Below are 21,186 nucleotides of genomic sequence, written 5' to 3' on the forward strand. Positions count from 1 at the left end.
ATTCCAAGTTAAAAGTTAGCTTATCCAATCTTACCTTGACAGGCTTCACAAGATTTAAATCTTTAGCATTACTGATACTAACGAAGAGTAATGAGGGACGATTTTCTAAGTACCCATGATTGGCGGGGAGCTCGGCACTGCCTGCAACTGTCCATCCATTGTAACCAAATGAAATCAATGGATGGAAAGTCCCAAAATATGAAGCTTCTCACCTGCCCCATGTACTTGGAAAATAAGGTGTTTATATTTTGTGCAACACATTCCTACAGTTTTCTTAAAGCCCATCTTTTCACTGTTTTAAAAATTTCTTTGCCAGTGATGGCCATTTTTATTGCCCATCCCTAGTTACCCTGTGAATGTGGTGGTGGTAGGCCTTCAATTGGTTTTACAACTGATTAGCTTGCTGGACCACTTCAGAGGGCAGTAGGGGGTTAGAGTTCCACGAGGGTTCTCACGTTCATCCACCATAATTTCGGCGGAAGAGCTATGAAAACCCTGGAAAAATTCTGTTTCTGCCAAAGTTACAGCAGATGAGCAGGAGAACTCCAGTGGATATTCATCCTTTAAGATTGTGGAACTGTAGGTCAGACTGGTGACAATCTGATCCTAGTCCACAAATTACCAGATTTATAAAAACCACTTGCTCTGGTGGGGCTTGAGCTCATAACCTCTAGATTACGAGTCCAGCACCATAACCACTACACTAATTATTAAGTACAATTGGCCCAATGGTTCACTATTGTTGTGTCCGTGTGTTAATAGAGACACTGAAGGCAGGAGTTGGTTTCACCGGTGTTTACTGAACAAAGTCTGGAGGTGAACTAACTGATACAACACAATATACAGGCTTATATAGCCCGAGTGGCCATTACCGGCATTACAGTACACAGGGGGCTCTTAAAGGCACATACACTACAATTATGCACGGAGTTGGACTAAGAATAAATTTAAGGTAGATTTTTCACCTGTTGGTACGGAGCCCTGCTTGTTTAAAACACGTATTGGGACACTTTTGAGATGTGACGCCTTTGAGAGGTAGGACACTGCAGACACTGGCCTAAGACTTTTACTTCCATAGATGTAATAAAGATTACTAGAGCCTGTGAGGATTATTTACCATTTTCTAAGTGGTGCAGTTAGAGGATTTTAATGAAGGGGGAATTGACTGATCCTGCAGTCCCAACAGGGAACTGTACTCGTAGGGAGCTTGGGTCAGAAATAGGGACTGCAACACTTAGGAACACAGGAGCAGGAGTAGGCCATTCAGCCCCTCAACCAATGCTCCCCCATTCAAATAGATCATGGCTGATATGTATCTTGACTCCATCTACCCACCTTGGTTCCTTGCAGTCAGAATCAGGGGAATTTATAATGGGGAACAAAGAAATGGCAGGCCAATTAAATACATATTTTGGTTCTGTCTTCACAAAGGAGGACACAAATAACCTCCCAGAGATGTCAGGGGACATAGGGTCTGATGAAAGGGAGGAACTGAATGAAATCAGTATTTGTAGGGAAATGGTGTTAGGGAAATTGATGGGATTGAAGGCCAATAAATCCCCAGGGCCTGATAATCTACATCCTAGAAATAGTTGATGTTTTGCTGATCATCTTCTAGCATTCGATGAAATCTGGAACAGTATCCATGGATTGGAGGGTAGCTAATGTTACCCCACTATTCAAAAAAGGTGGTAGAGAGAAAACAGGGAATTACAGACCTGTAAGCCTGACATCGGTAGTGGGGAAAATGCTAGAGTCCATTATAAAAGATGTAATAGCAGAGCACTTGGGAAACAGTGACAGGATCGGACAAAGTCAACATGGATTTACAAAAGGTAAATCGTGCTTGACTAATCTACTGGAATTTTTTGAGGGTGTAACTGGTAAAATAGATAAGGGAGAACCAGTGGATGTGGTGTATTTGGACATTCAGAAGGCTTTTGATAAGGTCCTGCATAAGAGATTAGCTTGTAAAGTTAAGGCATATGGGACTGGGGGCAAGGTATTGACTTGGATAGAGAACTGGTTGGCAGACAGAAAGCAAAGAATTGGAATAAACGGGTCTTTTCCCGAGTGGCAAGCAGTGACTAGTGGGATACCGCAGGGATCGGTCCTTGGGCCCCAGCTATTCACAATATATATTAATGATCTAGACAAGGGAACTAGATGTAATATCTCCAAATTTGCAGACGACACAAAGCTGGGTGGGCATGTGTGCTGTGAGGAGGATGCCGAGAAACTCCAGGATGATTTGGACAGGTTGGGTGATTGGGCAAAAGCATGGCAGATGCAATATAACGTGGATAAATGCGAGGTTATCCACTTTGGTGGCAAAAACAGGAAGACAGATTATTATCTGAATGGCAATAGATTGGGAGAAGGGGAAGTGCAACGAGACCTGGGTGTCCTTGTGCACCAGTCGCTGAAGGTAAGTATGCAGGTGCAACAGGCGGTTAAGAAGGCAAATGGCATGTTGGCCTTTGTAGCGAGAGGGTTTGAGTACAGGAACAAGGTTGTCTTGCTGCAGTTGTACAGGGCCTTGGTGAGACCACATCTTGAGTATTGTGTGCAGTTTTGGTCGCCTTATCTGAGGAAGGATGTTCTTGCCATGGAAGGAGTTCAGCGAAGATTCACCAGGCTGATACCTGGGATGGCAGGAATGACGTATGAGGAGAGATCGGGTCGATTGGGCTTGTACTCGCTAGAGTTTAGAAGAATAAGAGGGGATCTCATTGAAACTTATAAAATTCTGACAGGACTGGACAGACTAGATGCTGGAAGGATGTTCCCGATGGTCGGGGAGTCCAGAACCAGGGGTCACAGTCTAAGGATAAGGGGTAGGCCATTTAGGACAGAAATGAGGAGGAATTTCTTCACCCAGAGAGTGGTGAACCTGTGGAATTCTCTACCACAGAAGGCAGTAGAGGCCAATTCATTAAATATATTCAAGAAGGAGTTGGATACATTTCTTAAGGCTAAAGGGTTCAAGGGGCATGGGGAGAAAGCAGGGACCGGGTACTGAATTTGGATGATCAGCCATGATCGCATTGAATGGCGGAGCAGGCTCGAGGGGCCGAATGGCCTACTCCTGCTCCTATCTTCTATGTTTCTATGTAACCTTAAATACCCTTGCCTAATAAAAACCTATCACTTAACAGAAACCTAAGCCTTTCAGTGCAGCTGCACACTGAGATAACAGGATTAGTCAAGTTATCCTATACATTTTTTCTTTATGACTAATGATTTCAATAATAAATACGAACTATTATTTTGAAATATTGTAATTACTGGGAACATGATTCACCGTCATCTGAAATACAATAATAGGAAATGAAGCATTTAGTAACCAACCAATCTCTGTCCAGAATCACATTTTTACCAAGAGGAGACATAAATTTTGCAGATGACAGCACCTAACTTCCCTTGGCAAAATCCAGATCATGACACAGATTACATTTCAGGAACGTCAAACAGGAAAATAAAATAGAAATTATTATGAATAACTTCCATGTAAATTTCTATCTTTGCTGATTTAAAATGACATTTACTTGAGATGAAATATTAACATATTTGGCTCTTGGTATTTAGCCATGTTATTGTTCAAAAATGAAAAAGGAAGGGAGGGAATGAGTCTGTCCTCTTCAATTCCATTCCATTACACTACCTTTACAAACAATCACTTAAACTGATAATACTATTCAACACTTCATCATCCCATGATGGCCCTGGCACTAGCTCCAAAGTTACTGATCTCGCTGGCCTATCCTTCAACCTCATAATCATATCCTTACACTTCTCTGTTCGGCCCTCTGACTGTCTGTTCTCAGTGTCAGTGGTCCCTATGGGTTAAACAATCACTGGCTCTTTTCCAGCTCAGATGTAGTATGAAAGGTTTCGTTTGAATGAAAAGCCTTAAATACTGAAAGCAGAAGCAAAGTAAATATTCTCCAACCTCTACAGTTAATCGTTTGAACATAAGAACGCAAGCAGAAGAAAAGGCATTCAAGCCTGTTCCTTCTCCAGAGTATGTAGCATAGATATCATGGAGTCCACCTCACACATTTAATCTCCTGAGGGAAAACTAGAGGAGCAATTTACCGACTTCACTCTCCAATGGGGAGTCTCCCATACTGGCAGCATGAATAGGAAATTCTGAAGCATTCTGGGTATGATTTTCTGATCAGAAAACCATGGACGGTATGCACCCAGCACCCAGTTTCCAATGTGCAGTTCCAGCAGGTGAGGCTCCCCTGAAAGCGCAAAGTCGAAAAAAATACTTCAATAATCCCTGATCCTAAAGATCACAGAGCAAAATTTGAAAATATTCATCCATCCCCACTATCGAAGTCTGATCTGCTACCATCCACAGGCAACATTCTCTCTGACCCACACGCACAAGATTCATCATATGATATGGATTATTTTATTATCCAAATAAATATCTATTCCTAGAACCATTAATACTGTATCCAGATACATATCCACTTCCTATTAGAAGTTCTGAACGGTTCAGAGTTGTCTTATGAAGAAAGGTTGAGCAGGTTGGGCCTATACTCATTAGAGTTTAGAAGAATGAGAGGGGATCTTATTGAAACATATAGGGGGAGAAATTGGGTGGAGCCGCAAACGGGGCGCCAAGCTTGCCTGGGCGCCGGATTTAGCGCAGCGTTTGGAGCAGCAGCGACTGCCGGAAATTCAGCTTGAGTGCCCCAAGAGGGACACGGGGCGAGGCTCGAGGCGCTCCGTGTCCCTCTTAGGACGCTGAAACTGAATATCGCAGCACAACGTGCCGCAGCGCCACATGCTGCGGCACGGCGTGCTGCGGTACTGCAGGCCTTCCTCCCATTCTTAAGGGGGAGGGGCCTGCACCAGCACGATCGGAGATCGCAAGTGCCGGCAAAAGAGCCCGGCACCGAGGAGAAGTGCCGGGCTCTCAGAAAACAGCCGGCAATGCCGTGGGGGGGCGATCAGGAGGCCGGGGACGGAGGTGCTGGCAGGCGGCCGCCGAAAAAAACAGCCGCCCCGCACCTCCACCTTAATTTGCGCCACTGCCGCCACAGGAAGGCCCCGTGAACCGGGCGCCATTTGCGAACGGTGCTACAGAGGCAGTCGCTGCCAAATATCAAGATCGCGGCGGTAGCGGGGCGCTGCGCACACCAATGACGTCATCGGAGGCGGCGCAGCGCAACAGGTTAACGCCGCCATTAGCGCCCCAGCTAAATATCGCGGGAGGCGCGGCCAGTGGCGCTAAAGCCACTGAGTGCCCTCTTTAGGCGCTAACTGGTGGCGCAGCCCACCGAATTTCTAGGCCATAAGATTTTGAAGGGGTTTGGCAGGGTAGATGCAGAGAGGATGTTTCCCCTCATGGGGGAATCTAGAACTAGGGGGCATAATTTCAGAATAAGGGGTCGCCCATTTAAATCAGAAATCAGGAGGAATTTCCTCTCTCAGAGGGTCGTGAATCTTTGGAATTTACTTCCCCAGAGAGCTGTGAAGGCTGGATCATTGAATATATTTAAGGTGGAGATAGACAGATTTTTGAAAGGTAAGGGAGTCAAGGGTTATGGGGAGCGGGCGGGGAAGTGGAGTTGAGGCCAAGATCAGATCAGCCATGATCTTATTGAATGGCGGAGCAGGCTCGAGGGGCCAAATGACCTCCTCCTGCTCCTACGTCTTATGTTCTTATGTTCTATTATGTAGAGGCAATAGGATTTGTACTAATTACAGCATCTGAGTAGTGATGTCTATACCTTCCTTTAAAACACAATCCTGGCAATTCAGAGATAGTTGTCTTTAATTTAAATCAAGGGGTACCCAATCCGTGGCCCCTGAACCCTGGCAAGGCTTTGTGCTTATGTTTCGTTTTTGCTCATTTTTCCTTTTGAATTTTGTGGGCTTGGAGTTTTAGAAAGGGCTGATCTTAGTGCTAATTGCCTCATTGGCAGATAAATCCCAAGTCAGAATAGCAAGGTCTGTTAGCGTCAGCAACCTGGGGTAGATGTAAATTAATAGAAACACAAGTTAGTCTTTACACATAGCCCCTGGAATTCCAAGCTATGCACCAGTGTAGCCCATGGAGCCAAAGTTTGAGGCCACGTGCTGATTCATAATGTAAACGCAGCAATCAGCGGCTATTAATAATTAGGGATCTCAGTTAATAAAATTTAGCAATTTGTAAAAAGCTGAACACTATTTTGTAGTCATCAAAAGGCATACCATGAATTCTCTCAGACATAAAATGAGATCGGTTACACAGAAGCTCTGCCCTTACTGTGATACATATCTCACTCGTGGAGATTATCTCTGGTATATGTGGGCCACATTCTTTAGGTCATAAAGGATATAATGTTGCAATGTTGTGATCTTTTGATTTGTGCAACAAGTTTGCCATCATCAACTGGCATTGGTTTCAATCTAAGGGAAACTCAAGCCTATTTAAAAGGTGTATATTTCTACAGTGTAGTCACACACAAAGCCAGCGACACGTGGGGTGGGCCATGTGTAGCTTTGTTATGAAGACAGCCAGCTTGCCGTGTGTTTTTTCATCACTATGGTGATCCCACTGCATTCATTCCTTACAGAGGAGTTCAATAAGATGCCATCGCAGTGACAAGCTTATGTTCTGAGGCCGTTCAATATAGTTTTCCCACAGAATTATGGCTCCTGGTGAATAATGCCTTTTAGCTTTCTTTATGAAACACTTTCCTTCAGAATTTTTGCCGCAGGATTGTTGAGTGAGCTAAATTTGAAATAGGTATGTAGCACAAAACAAGCTAATCATAACTGAGGATTATATTTGGGGAAGGTGTAAGAGGGGCTGTGATGCCTGTGGGACACTACTTCAGTTTGAGAGCTCACCCTGAAGGGAAAGAGTTACGGGGCAGTGGCATAGGCAGGATTCTTTTTTCGGGGACGGAGGGAGATTTGGATATGAGCTTGCCAGACCAAACAGAACTACTTCAAATGGTCTATTTTTCAAAGAAGAATTTCACAATAAGATTCAAATAGAAACATTATTACTTCCATTAATCCAACAATTCAAATAAGATAATGAAAAGGTAAAACAGCCTTGTCAGACAAAACCTCTAAAGCACAAAGTCCAAGCCCCAGTTATGTGTCGCTAGTCTATTAATCATTTTGTTACTATCCACTGCACCATCCCGGTGAACATTTAGAAGCTCAAGCCCAACTAATCGGTTTTCACTGGTCAAATTGCAGACGGAGCAGCTCTAGAAGAACATCCATTGTTTCTGCGTTCTATCAAGTGATCTAAGGCCCGGTCATTCGAAAGAAGAAGTAGTCCTATATAAAAAAATAATAATTGAAATTTCAGGAGGTGTTTAAACACCCCTCCTTGCTTAGACCACGAGTAAGAGGGATAAAATCAGTGGGGAAATTGGAGAAGGAATACAAACACAATTGAAAACAAATCAGATAATCCCATTCAGATTAGTCATAACATTGTCTACAGTGTGAATGGGAATGTCATGTCAATGTAGCTTGTTATTCTGAAGTAGTGTAAAAATGGAACATAACTTAAAGGTTGAGTGTAAAGGGCATTCCATGATCCCACGTTCCCTGGGAAAAGGAGGGCAGGTCGGAGGATAAGGCTACAATAGTTTAGGCCTAATTCTCTAACCAGTTTTCCCTGCAATTGTGACTCTTTGCTGGGAGGACATCATCACAGAATTGGCCCTTAAGAGTTCATCATACAGCATCACCCTGGGACTTTTTAAACTTTTTAAAAATACCTCAGTTTACAGTATTGCTTTCTGGAGGTCTGATTACATCCATTTGCTGAAGTGATAAATAAAAAAGAAGCACAGGATTAATGTACACCAGGAGGATTCTCTTGCAATATGTCCAGTGAACAACATTCAGGGAGATCAAGATTTACAGTCTTGTTAGCAATCATCACAGGGCATTTCTTTGTCTTTCTTTTTGGTTTCTGACAAGTATTTGCTGACACTCAATGAGCATAGAACAAACTGGTTGACAATCACCAAAGAGAATGTAAACACTAATTCTACTGCTGTCTAGTGGATGCTGTCTACATGGCTCTATGTCACCTGATACTTCAACAAATTGATGAAGGCTCCACAAAGGAGTAATGCAATTGGAGACATTTAAAAGTGAAAAGTAAAATAAATAGAACTAAGGGAGTGTTACGATGTTTGCTGAGTACTCTTCAGTAAGAGTATTTCGTTCCATCCCCTTTAAGAAGAATTATCATTGAGACAGGCTAGGGCAAGCCCTCCCTTATAAAAAGGTAAATTTTGATGGCCAGGATCCCAGCACAGAGCTTTGTTTGACGGGAGCAGGGATCAGAGAATTGGACACAGGTCCAGCTGCTGTGAATGGTGCCCAGTGGCCTACATGCCCAATTCTTCAATCCATGCTCCCTTCGAGCGCGATTCATGCCAGGATTAAAGCCTCAACAAATTTACCCTGATATGTAAACTGTAGGAGACAGTGGATGGAAAAAGGTATAAGGTTAGATTTTTACTGATACGGCAAAGCTCTATGCCGGAAGCGCTTATCAAGAATTCAGGCACAGATCGGAAAACACTCTAGGACCTGCAGACCTCCATGCCTGAATTCCTAACATTAAGCTCTGTGCCAGGGGAAAAAAATCGCATGGGGGAGACTTTTGGCTTGGGCGCCGAATGGGCATAATATCGGCGGTGAACCCGTGACATCAGTCCAACCCAACAGTCGAGAAACCCGAACCATTTTCGGGGTTCGGACCTTATCAACATTTCCTTGGTGTGCTCGCCGATTTTGGCAGGAGGAAAATCAGCCGGCTACTGAAGGCAGCCAGCCAGCAGATAGTCCTAATAGGGGGAGGCGGCGGGGGCAGATGCCTATTGGGGGCGGGGCCCAGAACGGGTCAACGGTTGAAGATTTCTGTGGAGCTCTCCTGCTCCTCAGGGCCTCCAGTGGTCCCTTTAAAGACTGCCGGTTAGGCCTCTCAATGCTTGGAGAACTTGGGCTGACACGCGCTCTCCATTTCTCCTTGAACGTTGTAACAAGGGTCCTACAACAGGCGTAAGATCCGATTTGCTTATTTAAACAGTCTCATGCCTGTTTTGGGCGGGAGTGCGCTGCGCCCATTTAAAGGGCTGCTCGAAAGTTGATTCAGGTGGGCCAATGGTCCCCAACAGATTTTTAATGGTTAGTTATCCATTTTTCAGGCAAGAAACAGGCAGCCATTAGTTGAAAGTCTCCCCCATAATGTTTCATCCCCTGTTCTCTGGCTCTATCATCCCTCACCACAAACGAGCACAATATTAACCTAACCAACTGAAATTGTTACCACTATTTAACACAACATAGTATACTTCTTTCAAAAAACTATTAACTTGTTCTTGTGGCTTTGCGGTGAAATTTTTCTTTTTAAGGGGAGGATGCTGTGTTTTGTTCCGCGATTAGCAGCCAGCTAATGGAACTGCGTTTTCGGAAATTGCACGAGTTACCTCTAGTTTTATTGCTAGTTATTAATTAGGAAGATAAAGAGGCAGTCTCCTGTTTGTTGAAAGAGGAATTTCAGGCCTTTCCGTGTCTGACTGAAGGCTAAATGACCCATTTACGTTGCGGTATCTCTTCAGAAAGTGGCTCCATAATAATGCCTCGGGGTCCAGGTGCTTTATAAACCATCTTATTGATAGCGCAGTGCACAGAACTGGAACAAAAACAAAAACAACCATGCCTGTGCAAGCTTACATGCATCCACTTGATTTTAAACCAAGCTGGTGACTGAGCCATGAAAAACACTGGCTGTTATTGCCAGTCACAACATCTATGTTGGCACCAGCGACAGAATTACCTCCGGAGAGGACAGAAACCCCCCCCACCTCTTTCGATGGGTCTTGGAGCTAGCAACCACCTTAGCACCGAGGTTTAGATTGCCACCAGTTCCATCAGGTAAACGGTCTATCAAAAATATTAGAGACAGCCAACCGTGAGACGGTTCATTGGCCTATCACATTCAGAAAACAAACAACGTGCATTTGATAAGGGTTACCCGCTTTATCAAAGTCCCATCTGATCTGTGGCATGCCAGCACAATAATGACTATGAGGGTGGATTTTATCACTCGGCTTGCTGGAGAGAATACATTCATATTTTGGGTGCGGAGAACAGTACAAGATTCTCCATCCATTAATTATTGGTAAATGGTTCTGTTGGGTATTCATACCCTGGCTGTTTCCTTAAGGTTTACCATCTGCTCCTGCATTTGTACCCAGGTCCTGTGCATCGCGTTGGCACTGGTCGCCACCTCCTGCCATGCATGTTGCACTGCTGTCCTCTGGGGAGAGCGCCCTGTTGTGCCAAACCTCACGCAGTGGCACCACCACTCTGCCAGCCATCAAACAGGGGGGTTTGAGTACTGTGCAGCTCCATCACTTGCCTGCTGACTACATTTCCTGCTTCCACTTTTGTTTTGCTATCCAATTTTTTTTGCTAGTAACATTACTATTTGCGCTATATAGCTTTTGGAAAGACTAAAATGTACTGTTAAAATCTTTACAGCCTTCGTAAAAGCGGCAACAATTTTCACCTCCATATATAGCCACTTACCTTTAAGTGGACACATCCCTTTAAACTTTTGCTGTTGCCCTTTAAAGGACTGTTGATACATGCAATTTCTCACCACCTCCGTTTTGGCGCGCTTCTAGCAACAGGTCCAGGTTGAGCCACGAGCTCCACTGATTAGTTCATCAGGGATGACCCTGGAAAAATTCTGGCAAGTTGGCTGGGACTGGAAAATATTCCCTGAGCATTTACACTCAGCACTGCATCAGTGAGAACAGTTTTGCAGCAGGTTGTGTGTGTTGTACCAAGAATAAGTTAAAAAATCTAGCGACTCTTCAAATTATGTGTAATTTTTTTCATTCTTCAAACAGATATTGTTAGCTAATTGACTTGTACACAAAGTACTTGTCTGAACATCACCTGTCACTCAACTGGTACTGTTGGATTGACTTGGAGAAACTATATTCACCTTGACCCTCTCCAGTTGACTTTTTACCGTGTTTATTTGGGACCAAAATGACTGAAAATTCAGGTAATGCAGACCATTTGTTTCTCTAAACTTGTGGCATTTTGTTTATAAATGTAGAGCTGTCAATCAAAACCAGATGTCACCTGTACCCAGAAACCAATTTCCAGCTGTCAATCAAAACCAGATGTCACCTGTACCCAGAAACCAATTTCCAGCCCTACATTCATTTCCAGGACCGAGTGGAGCTTTGATACCAAGGGCCCTCCTGTTGAGGAGGTCCTTTGAAGGCTTGTTACAATTGTAGGTGAGGTACACTTCATCTGAGAAGATCCACTAATTATTTTGAATAACTGGGTGAACTTAGAGTCATCTCTCGTCAACAACCAGCCTAACTCCTTTGTGAGGATTAGGTGTTTTTATAACTAGAAAAATACATTGCCTCTTTGCCAGTGTTGCAAATTCTAATGTAGAAGCAAAAAAAAGGGTCATGTTTTACAGCTCACTGCTTTATATGTAAACTAGCTGGGGAGCCCCGCGTTGCGAGGGCAATTTTGGGGCGCTTGGTCTCCCTGCCCCTGTGTGTCCCCCCTCTCCCTGTCATGTCCTCTCCCTGTCCTATCCCTCCCTCCCCTCCCCTCTCTCCCTCCCCTCCTCTCCCTCCCCTCCCCTCCTCTCCCTCCCTCCCCTCCCCGTCTCCCTCCCTCCCTCCCCTCCCCCACCCCCACACCTACCCTCCCCCACCCCCTCCCCTCCCCTCGCCCACCCCCACCCCTCCCCTCCCCCGCTCCCCCACTCCCCTCTGTCCCTCTCTCCAGCCCCTCCCCCTGCCTAGCGCCTGAGGTCCGGTGCCGTTGCGATAGCGGCCGTGCGGGGCCTAGCGCTTAAGGCGCGGTTGGGTTCTGAGGCCGGGACGGACCGGAGCTGAGGTCCCCCACGTATCGCGCGGCTGATGGACGGCCGCTGCGGGCGGGCGGCGCATGCGCGGTCAGTGCGGGCGGCGCATGCGCGGTCAGTGCGGGCAGCGCGAGGCGGCCCACGGGGAGCAGGCAAGGGCGGCTTGGCGGCCGTTAGCGAGCGGGAAACTTCGGGCGGCCCGCCCGCGCTCCGTCCGCGACACCGTGAAACCTGAGAGGGGGAAGTAGAGAGAGACAGAGAGGGAAGAGGAGAAGGAGAGAGAGGGAAGAGGAGAGAGGGAAGAGGAGAAGGAGAGAGAGGGAAGAGGAGAGAGGGAAGAGGAGAAGGAGAGAGAGGGAAGAGGAGAAGGAGAGAGAGAGAGAGGGAAGAAACAGAGAGAGAGAGAGAAATTTTTTGAGCTTCAGGCCCCGAGTCCCCCCTGCGCGAGGGTGAGGAGGAGGGGGGGGGTTGCTAAACACAATATAAAACTCAAATAAATTGTTAATTAATTCCCTAACACATAATTCAAATATTTACCTTACTTCCCTAACACACTGAAAGTGTGGGGAAAAAATCGTGAAAAATCAAGATGGCGGCCACTCACCTCGGTTCAGAAGGATAAGGCCCGCCCACACACGCACCGATTGGTCGACCGGTCAGGTCACCGAAGCGTAGGATTGGTCAATCATCGAGTCACTCGACACTCAACTGTAGGAAGGAACCCGCCGTCCGATTGGTCAACCTCGACGTCACACGGTCGCTAATGAGCGGAAGGCTGAACGTTTTTCGGATACCGCGGGCGGGACTTTTGTGCGGCCGAAACGTAAATACGCCTATGACCGGTCCGGAATCGCAAGCTTTCTTTTGAGGCGACGCGCGCGTCGGTACGCTCTGTAACTTTCAAACGTATAGAGAACAGACAGACAGACAGACAGAAGAGCCGCTTTATATATATAGATTAGGAGTGTGGCAAGGGAAGGGATAGTTACACTTCTTTCGGTGAAGTACCAACACACTGTGTACCTGCGTGGCAGGATGCAGTTCTGTCCCTATGATACTTACCCCACCTGGAGAGTTACTGATCTCAGCCGTACTGCCTTGGGGAGGCACTGAGTGAAAAACATCCCCATGGGGAGGGAGAGGAGAAACAGCGGGTTAGTCAACCTGGGATATTTTCATATACCTTCCAACAGCTGGTTTTAAATTGGAATTGAGGGCACTTGGTTGAGGATTTGGCATAATGCAGGGAGGCCCAGGGAGAAATTTCTTAGTTGTCTTTCATAAGCAGAATTTAACATTTTAATTTGCAAAATAGATGCAACCTTCCATTCAATGCCCTCCCTCCTCAAACTTAGATACTGGTATATTTCTGCTCGGACAATCTGAGGGGCTTTTAGTGGCTACATGATCTATATTTCACTTCAAAATCCTGCATTAGTCCAAGTCACTACACTAGAGCTAGGATGAGAATCAAAGCCAAAGCTACAATCCAAAATTCTATAAAATGGGGTCAATTTATCTAACTACAAGTTAATCCTCTAATTTTTTTTTCAACCTAACATGATGTCTACTTGGTTACAATTTGTAACATAAACAACTGGTCTATTTATAATAGCACTTGGTGAATAATTGCTGCTAAAATACGGTGAAAAATCAATCATGTAATATGTTTTTCTTTACATAATGTGGAGCAAGCCAGTCAGTCAGCACAACTATTATAGTAAGCTCGTTAAAATTTTTGACAAAAACGTAAGTATGGGGTAGATCTTATGAATTAGGGCTCCTCCAGTTCAGAGCTTTGCACATGTTGGAAATTTTGTCCACAGTTCAGCACCTCATAAGTCTTGCAACTGTTAATTCCTGATCTTCATTCTCATCATGTAAAGCACCAATTTGTAAAATCTACCCAATATTTTAGTCTGAACGACATCTGGGTGGGATTGAAAGTTTGGAGACCCATCTTGGGATCCAAATCACATTCATAAATAGCTCTCCATATACCCCTCCACCTACCTCTCCGCTTTGACCAAGCTTTGGTCACCCCACCTAAGATCTCCTTCTTTGGCTCAGCGTCCATGTTTTGCCTGATTACACCTCTGTGAATACACCTTGAACGTTTGTCTACATTAAAGGCACTATATAAATGTAAGTTGATGTTGTCCTCCTCTGAACACAATGGTTAGGTTACAGCCTTGTAACTCTCTCCTTGACTCTATTTGTCTTCTACATCCTGTCTTTTTTAAATATTATGTGACTTTAAAAATGCTTTCAATATGCCTGCCGATTGTTTGAGTTTAATCCTATTAAGGTGCAATTTGACACAAACAGAGGTGTCAGATTTCTCTCTACACAGCTGGAACCAATTTTACTTGTTTCTGTGATGACAATTTATGGTATTATTAGGAAGCCATCAAGAACAGACTACGTGTAATGACCGTTATATAACTTGTGAGTATCATAGCAGCAAAACTACTGCTGTCACAGAAGGGGATACACTTTAGGACTTTTGCCATAAGTTCTGTTGTACTTCTTATCTTGCTAAGTGACAAACCACAACCACCATCTCCAGAAGATTACCATGATAGACTATTATGGACAATGGCAAAGATTGGATGGTGAATGGAGAAGGCCATTGATCTGAAGACGGTACTTGAGCTTTACAATGACAACTGATGACATCAACCTGAACCCTTTGCTTGTGTACCGCCAATCTTTTAAGACCAAGTTTACAATTATGGAGCATGCTGGTTATCAAAGCATCTTGTTTGATATCATTGATGTAGAGAATTAGGGATCAGTAAAGCATCTAAGGTTCCGAACTTTGGTTTGGTAAGGCAGAACAAAGCTTCTTTTGATTTTGCTTCCACCCCTATATCTATCACCATTTGAAAATGCCTAAAGATATTAATATGGCTCTTGATAAGCTTAATATAATAAATAAAGGCCTCCAACGCTAGACTGGAAACACATACCTCTCCCCTGTTCATATTATATAACTCCAGATATGTCCCTTCAGCCAAAGATTTTAACATGAAATGGATCATTTAAAACCCAGCTAGCTACTCTTACTTTCTCCAGGCCCCTAAAATGCTGCTCCAGGCTTCTTCGAACTGTCCCTCCTTTAATGGATGTTTCATGCTCCTGAATTAATGATCAAGAATCCCAGCATCCTGGATTTTCATCTGAAGAGCCCACTCAAAGGTAGCCTTGGTTTACCTTGACAGATACTCCAAGCTTCCCTGAGGTGCTCCAGGCTCCACCTGGCTCTTGTATCAATATTTCAGCTTTACCCGACAGATCTTGCAGGCTCCAGACAATGTTGATTCATCACCCGAAAAATACTCCTGGCCAAACAAAGCCACCCACACTGTCATCCATCATTTCCATCTGATAGCATCACTTTATCAACTCCATAATATCACCGATACCATCTCAGAGCATTGAGAGGCTATCAGTACAAAAATTTTACTTAAAGGGTCACTAACTGCTGCTGTTTTGAAGAGTTATTTTTAGGTAAGTAACGTTCCTTGGAAAGATGGAAATAGTCTCTTTACGAAACTTCATTTCACTACCACTGTGTTAATACTATACCAAGAGTTTTAAATGTCAAATCCCACAGCTCAATGTGGTCTAAAAAGTAACTTCCCATAAATGAAGATATCAGTAACGGAAAATTACAGACATTTCTTCTGTGTACATCCGTTTTATCAGAGAAAATAATCCGCCATCCCTATGCCAAATTCAAATTTTAATTTTAACATTGGATTTTTTCTTTTCTTTTTTCATTATAAGGTGTATTGTGCATGTAGCAAGGAGCAGAGTCCTGCAAAAGTGTCAACGTTGACTCAGGGGTGACACTCTTCTCTCTGAATCAGGAGGTTGTGGCCTCAACCCACACCCCAGGACTTGAGCACAAAATCTCGCTAGGCATTCCATCCTCCGTTCTTGCTAACCTTCCTGCCCAGGGGGGCTGAACCTCACCAATCTCTCTCCCACCTTGCACGGCACTGGGCTCTGCTGGTGGGTCGTCAGTCACCAGCCCTTTCTGCATTTCCCTCGAGAACATCTGCTTTCTTGCACACAAGGCCCTTGTATCATGACCTCATTCTGGATGATTGTATCGACATCCTGGCTTTCAATGAAACCTGGCTCACAGCTTCCCCCCTCATATCCTGTCTATCACAAAGAACGCCTAATTCCATCTCTATAATATCACTTGCTTCTGCCCCTACCTAAGCTCATCAGCTGCTGATACCCTCATTCAGGCCTTTATCAGCTTCAGACTGGATTCCCTGCCAGCCACCCATCCTGTACTCATCGTAAATTAATTTCATGAGTAGGGAGTACTCTCAGTGTCCTGACAAACACTGCTTCCCTCCGCAGATGATCTGGTCGCTCATCATTTTATTGCTATCTATGGGACCTTGCTTTGTGCAAATTAGCTGCTGTGTCTGCCTACATAATAACAATGACTATATTTCAAAAGTAAATTGGTTGTGCACTGCTTTGGGGTCATGAAAGGTGCTATATTAATGTAAGTTATTTCTTTCATACCCCTACAGTGTTAACAAGTTGCAGTGTTCCCTCCAACACCGAACACATGTCTAAATGCTAAGCATAAAATAGCGTGCAGTGTTAACAGAAGCCCTAGTTACACATAATGGCCCAGTAATTCCGGGCCCAACGCGTGAGTAAGGACGGGGTACTCACGCGTGTGCCCGGAGGAATTGCCGGTTTTCAGCATGCACAGCGCATGCGCTGAAAACCGGCATTTCCTGTCCTCTGACCCAAGGGGTTAAGAGGCTGAACGCGTGCGCGGTATCGGGCAGCGCGTGCGACTTGGATTTCCTCTATTTTTAGAGAGTTGCACGTGTGTAAAGGCCTCCGGTATTTACGCATTGAAAAACCACACATAAGTACTTAGTTTTACAGGTAAGTGGTCTATTAATACAATTGAGAAATTTTTTTTCCACAGGTTTGTTATTTTTAAAGAATTTACAGTAAGGTAAGTTTAGTTTTAGCCCCGATTTTTTATATAATTTTTTTTTTCAAATTTTAAAATTATTGTTTAAAATAGTTTTTCAGAGTTCTTTATGGTTCATTTAAGTAGTGCAATGTTTTTAAAATTTTTCTTTCAGGTTGAAGTAGTGTTTTGGGGCCAGGAGTTTTCATGAGTTTGACAGCTCTTACTGTCAAACTCATGAATGAACTTTTGCAACCTCCCATTGGTTGCCCAGTGCTCACGTGATCCCAGCCGGCTCATCGCACTAAGTACACCGCTGGGTCATGCACGCACAGCGCGGCAGGACCTCAAGCGGGCCAGTGAGAGGAAATGCAATGCGGGCCAGGATTAAAATGTCAGCGCACCGGGTAAGTGCACATCGGGGACTTGCACACGCGGCAAGCTCCCGATCCTAATTTCAGGGCCATTAGTTTAGAGTAAGCTTGAGATGACTGTTAATCGCATAGTTTATTGTAGAGATGCATTAGTATATGTAGATAAATGAGCATGTCAAGTCAACAGGAGGCAGCTACCAAAGGCAGCGTATAATTAATCTCTCTAACTATACTCACATAGAGGTAATTGGAGTGTCAACACCACTCTTGTTGATTGAGAGCTGGCCCTGCTATCCCGTCACAGGGATGAGAGCTTGTTTGCATACAGTATACTGACTTCTTCGCCGTATCTGTGGGAAAATGTTGAAAAGATCAATTAAGTGATGTTAACTAAATATGGTAAAACTGTTCGGATGCATTGCATAGTTTGGGTGCCCTCATTGCACTTCAAACCCATGCACGGCGTAAAACCGATGGGAGGGAATTGCAAAGCAGCAAAGCAAATCAACCCTAGCAAGAGGCTCAAAACTCAAATCAACAGAATCCAGCAGAATCCGGTCCGTTACAACCCATCAAATTAACTTCCTGGTGACCTGCTGAAAGAGAGATATACGACTGGATCTTCCTGTCACACAACACTGCAACACTACAGGGTCCTTTTATCACAAGTTTCTGTCACTTTTCTTCTGATCTAGAACTGGTATGTGTCAGAAATGGGTTGTTTAGCGGTAGACCGCACACTGGATGATTCCACGATCCAGCGTTCCTAATGAGGAGTATGACCATGATTTCCCATGATGCACTCCTTCGAGCACTGCTCTCCAAAGCGAAGCTACTTATTTCATGCTGCTTTCTCCTGGCCTGAAGCCAGAAATTTTACACAGTACAGGTATTACAATTGCCCTCTGATTGATCTCGAGCTATAATTACTTCGATTTACTTATTTACACTGCTTCAGGAAGTACTTGAGCATATAAATTCAATTTATAATCTTAGTGTTTTGCATGTTAAGGAAAACTATGGCCGGAATTTTCCCATCAAAAAACGGGTGGGTTTGGAGCGTGGGAGCAGTTAAATTGTTAAAAATGGGATTTCCGACCTGATCTGGGATGGCAGGAATGACGTATGAGGAGAGATTGGGTCGATTAGGCTTATATTCGCTAGAGTTTAGAAGAATGAGACGGGATCTCATTGAAACTTATAAAATTCTAACAGGACTAGACAGACTAGATGCTGGAAAGATGTTCCCGATGGCAGGGGAGTCCAGAACTAGGGGTCACAGTCTAAGGATAAGGGGCAAGCCATTTAGGACTGAGATGAGGAGGAATTTCTTCACCCAGAGAGTGGTGAACCTGTGGAATTCTCTGCCACAGAAGGCAGTACAGGCCAATTCATTAAATATATTCAAGAAAGTGTTGGATATATTTCTTGAGGCTAAAGGGATCAAGGGATATGGGGGGAAAGCAGGGACAGGGTACTGAATTTGGATGATCAGCCATGATCTCATTAAATGGCGGAGCGGGCTCGAGGGGCCGAATGGCCTAATCCTGCTCCTATCTTCTATGTTTCTATGATCCCACCTCCAACCAACCCACTTCCGGTTTTTCCAGAGGTGGGACAGGGGGCGGGCAGCCAAACCACTGCCAGGGGCCGTTACCACAATTTAAACACTGTAATGAGGCTGGAAGCCTCTATTTTCCCCGCCATTTTGAATTTAACTGCCTATGGACGGGTTTCACACAATTCGTGAAAGTCGGCAGTTAAACAGAGGCGGGGACAGAGAGGCAGCCTCTCAAGATGGCTGGTTGCGGGCGGGAAATCAAGGCCTCACATTCAAATTAAGACCTGCCGGTAATGTCGGCTGGGCCTGCGGGAAACCCACCCTCCCGGGTTTCCTGCCCACCTCGGACCCAACCCCCAACCCACCCCCCCGAAGGAAATTCTGGCCTATTTTCTTCATTCTTAGAACCAGAGGTTTATAGCCCAGAAAGAGGCCATTTGGCCTATTGTGTCTGTGCTGGCTCTTTGCTAGAGCAAACATAAACTATTACCATTGCCATGCTCTCTCTCCATAGCCCTGTATTTTCCTTTGCTTCAACTGTTTATCTATTTTTCACATAAAGACGCTCTGCCTCAACTATTTCCAAGTGTCAGCTATGGCTCAGTTGGTAGCACTCTCACCTCTGAGTCAGAAGGTTGTGGGTTCAAGTCCCACTCCAGAGACTTGAGCACAAAAATCTAGGCTGACACTCCAGTGCGGTACTGAGGGAGTGCTGCATTGTCAGAGGTGCCATCTTTTGGATGAGACATTAAACCGAGGCCCCGTCTGCTCTCAGGTGGACGTAAAAGATCCCATGGTACTATTTCGAAGAAGAGCAGAGGAGTTATCCCCAGTGCCCTGGATAATATTTATCCCTCAATCAACATCAATAAAATAGATTATCTGGTCATTATCACATTGCTGTTTGTGGGAGCTTGCTGTGCGCAAATTGGCTGCCGCGTTTCCTACATTACATGACAAAAATTGACTGTAAAGCACTTTGGGACATCTGGTGGTCATGAAAGGTGCTATATAAATGCAAGTCTTTCTTTCTATGCCAAAGCATATATTCCATGCTCCAACAAGTTTTGCTATATTAGTTGTTTTTTCAGTAAAAACAATCTATTGCAAGGCAATATTTAGTCAACTTGGTTGCATTAAAAGCATCCTACGGTCAATTAAAGTGGCAATACTTTGGAAAATGAGCCCAACCTGGGACTTTTTGAACTATGAAATATATCTATCACCGAGTCAGCAAATACTGCAAAGCCATCGGAATGTCCTTTCGCTGCATTTGTGGTGAAAAGTTATCGGACTATAACATACATTTTCCCCAGACTAAAGCAGGATGTGGTGAGAACAACACGCCACAGGATTATCCTGGAGAGAAAACTATTTAAATGAACATTTTTCTTTTTAAACAGGGCTGTTTCATCACTTAATGATACGCTGTATAAGTCGATGGGTCACTATTCTATTTATCTTAAGTACAACCAGGAAACCTATGGTCAATGGAAAATTCTGACAATTTATATTACCATTTCAGAAGCAGTAGCTGCTCTTCTTATTCACGCAGTTAATTTTGCCCTAAAAGTAATTTATTGTATCGTAATACATTTATGGGCATACTTTATGATAAAGCTTAGTCTCTGCGGTTAATAAAGAGGAGTTTTAATGTTAAAATATAAACATTGGGAACCTCCTAACATTATCCCTTTCAAAACTACAAAGACTGCAGCAGACTCCCTAATCTGCTGCCTGTTTGTGATGCTACGATTGTCCACTTTGTATCACAAATAGAAATTCCTGATAATGTGGAAACTATAGCTTTGGAGTCTCACCAGCGAGCATTCCAAATATTTGGCAGATCCATTCTACTGTTTACGCACAGGATAGTGATAATGAAGAGATTCAATGGCTGTCCTGTAACTTATTTCCATTGTTCACCCAGGACAACCAGTCTTGAAGACCTTATTTCATGGGAGGTAACTACATGCACTAATACAGCTGGTCTGAAAAATACGATAGTGGCAGCACGCAATTACTGTGCCTTGGTTTACTCATGAGTGGCAGAATATGCCCTTGTGCTTTCATTTTAGCATGTGGAAAGGTCCCTGATCTAAGTGAGGGAGGTGCCAAGCAAGGGTTTCACTTTTTCCCTTGAGGAGAGGGGGAAATTCACAAGGCAAATTATTCTGGTGGCACTCAAATATATCAAAACAATTGTACAGTGTGGTCAGTAAAGTCCTGGAAGAAGCTCAGTTAGGGAGGGTGGGAGGAGAACGAAAGCAAAAAAATAGAAAGAAAATCATTTGAAAATTGGGGAATGATTAAAAGGAGTTTCTTCTTTACTACAAATAATCATATATTTATCATAACATGTATTATTGAATGGATTTCATATGATCAG

General features: G+C 44.2%; 1 protein-coding gene across 9 annotated transcripts in view; it reads right to left on the reverse strand.

The window, feature by feature from the left end:
* The window catches only part of LOC147105595 (caldesmon-like), a 256,048-nt gene that overhangs the window by 154,486 nt on the left and 80,376 nt on the right, over positions 1-21,186 (reverse strand). For 7 of the 9 annotated variants that reach the window (XR_015081519.1, XM_086010134.1, XM_086010133.1 and 4 more), the window contains one exon: positions 17,474-17,586. The exons of the other annotated variants lie outside the window; for them this stretch is intronic. The gene's annotated coding sequence lies outside the window, so the exon portion shown is untranslated. The remainder of the gene's footprint in view (positions 1-17,473; positions 17,587-21,186) is intronic. 9 annotated transcript variants of the gene reach the window in all.

This window comes from Somniosus microcephalus, chromosome 17 (assembly GCF_052327205.1).
Source record: "Somniosus microcephalus isolate GS21.2 chromosome 17, FLI_Smic_1.0, whole genome shotgun sequence".
Taxonomy (NCBI): Eukaryota; Metazoa; Chordata; class Chondrichthyes; order Squaliformes; family Somniosidae; genus Somniosus; species Somniosus microcephalus.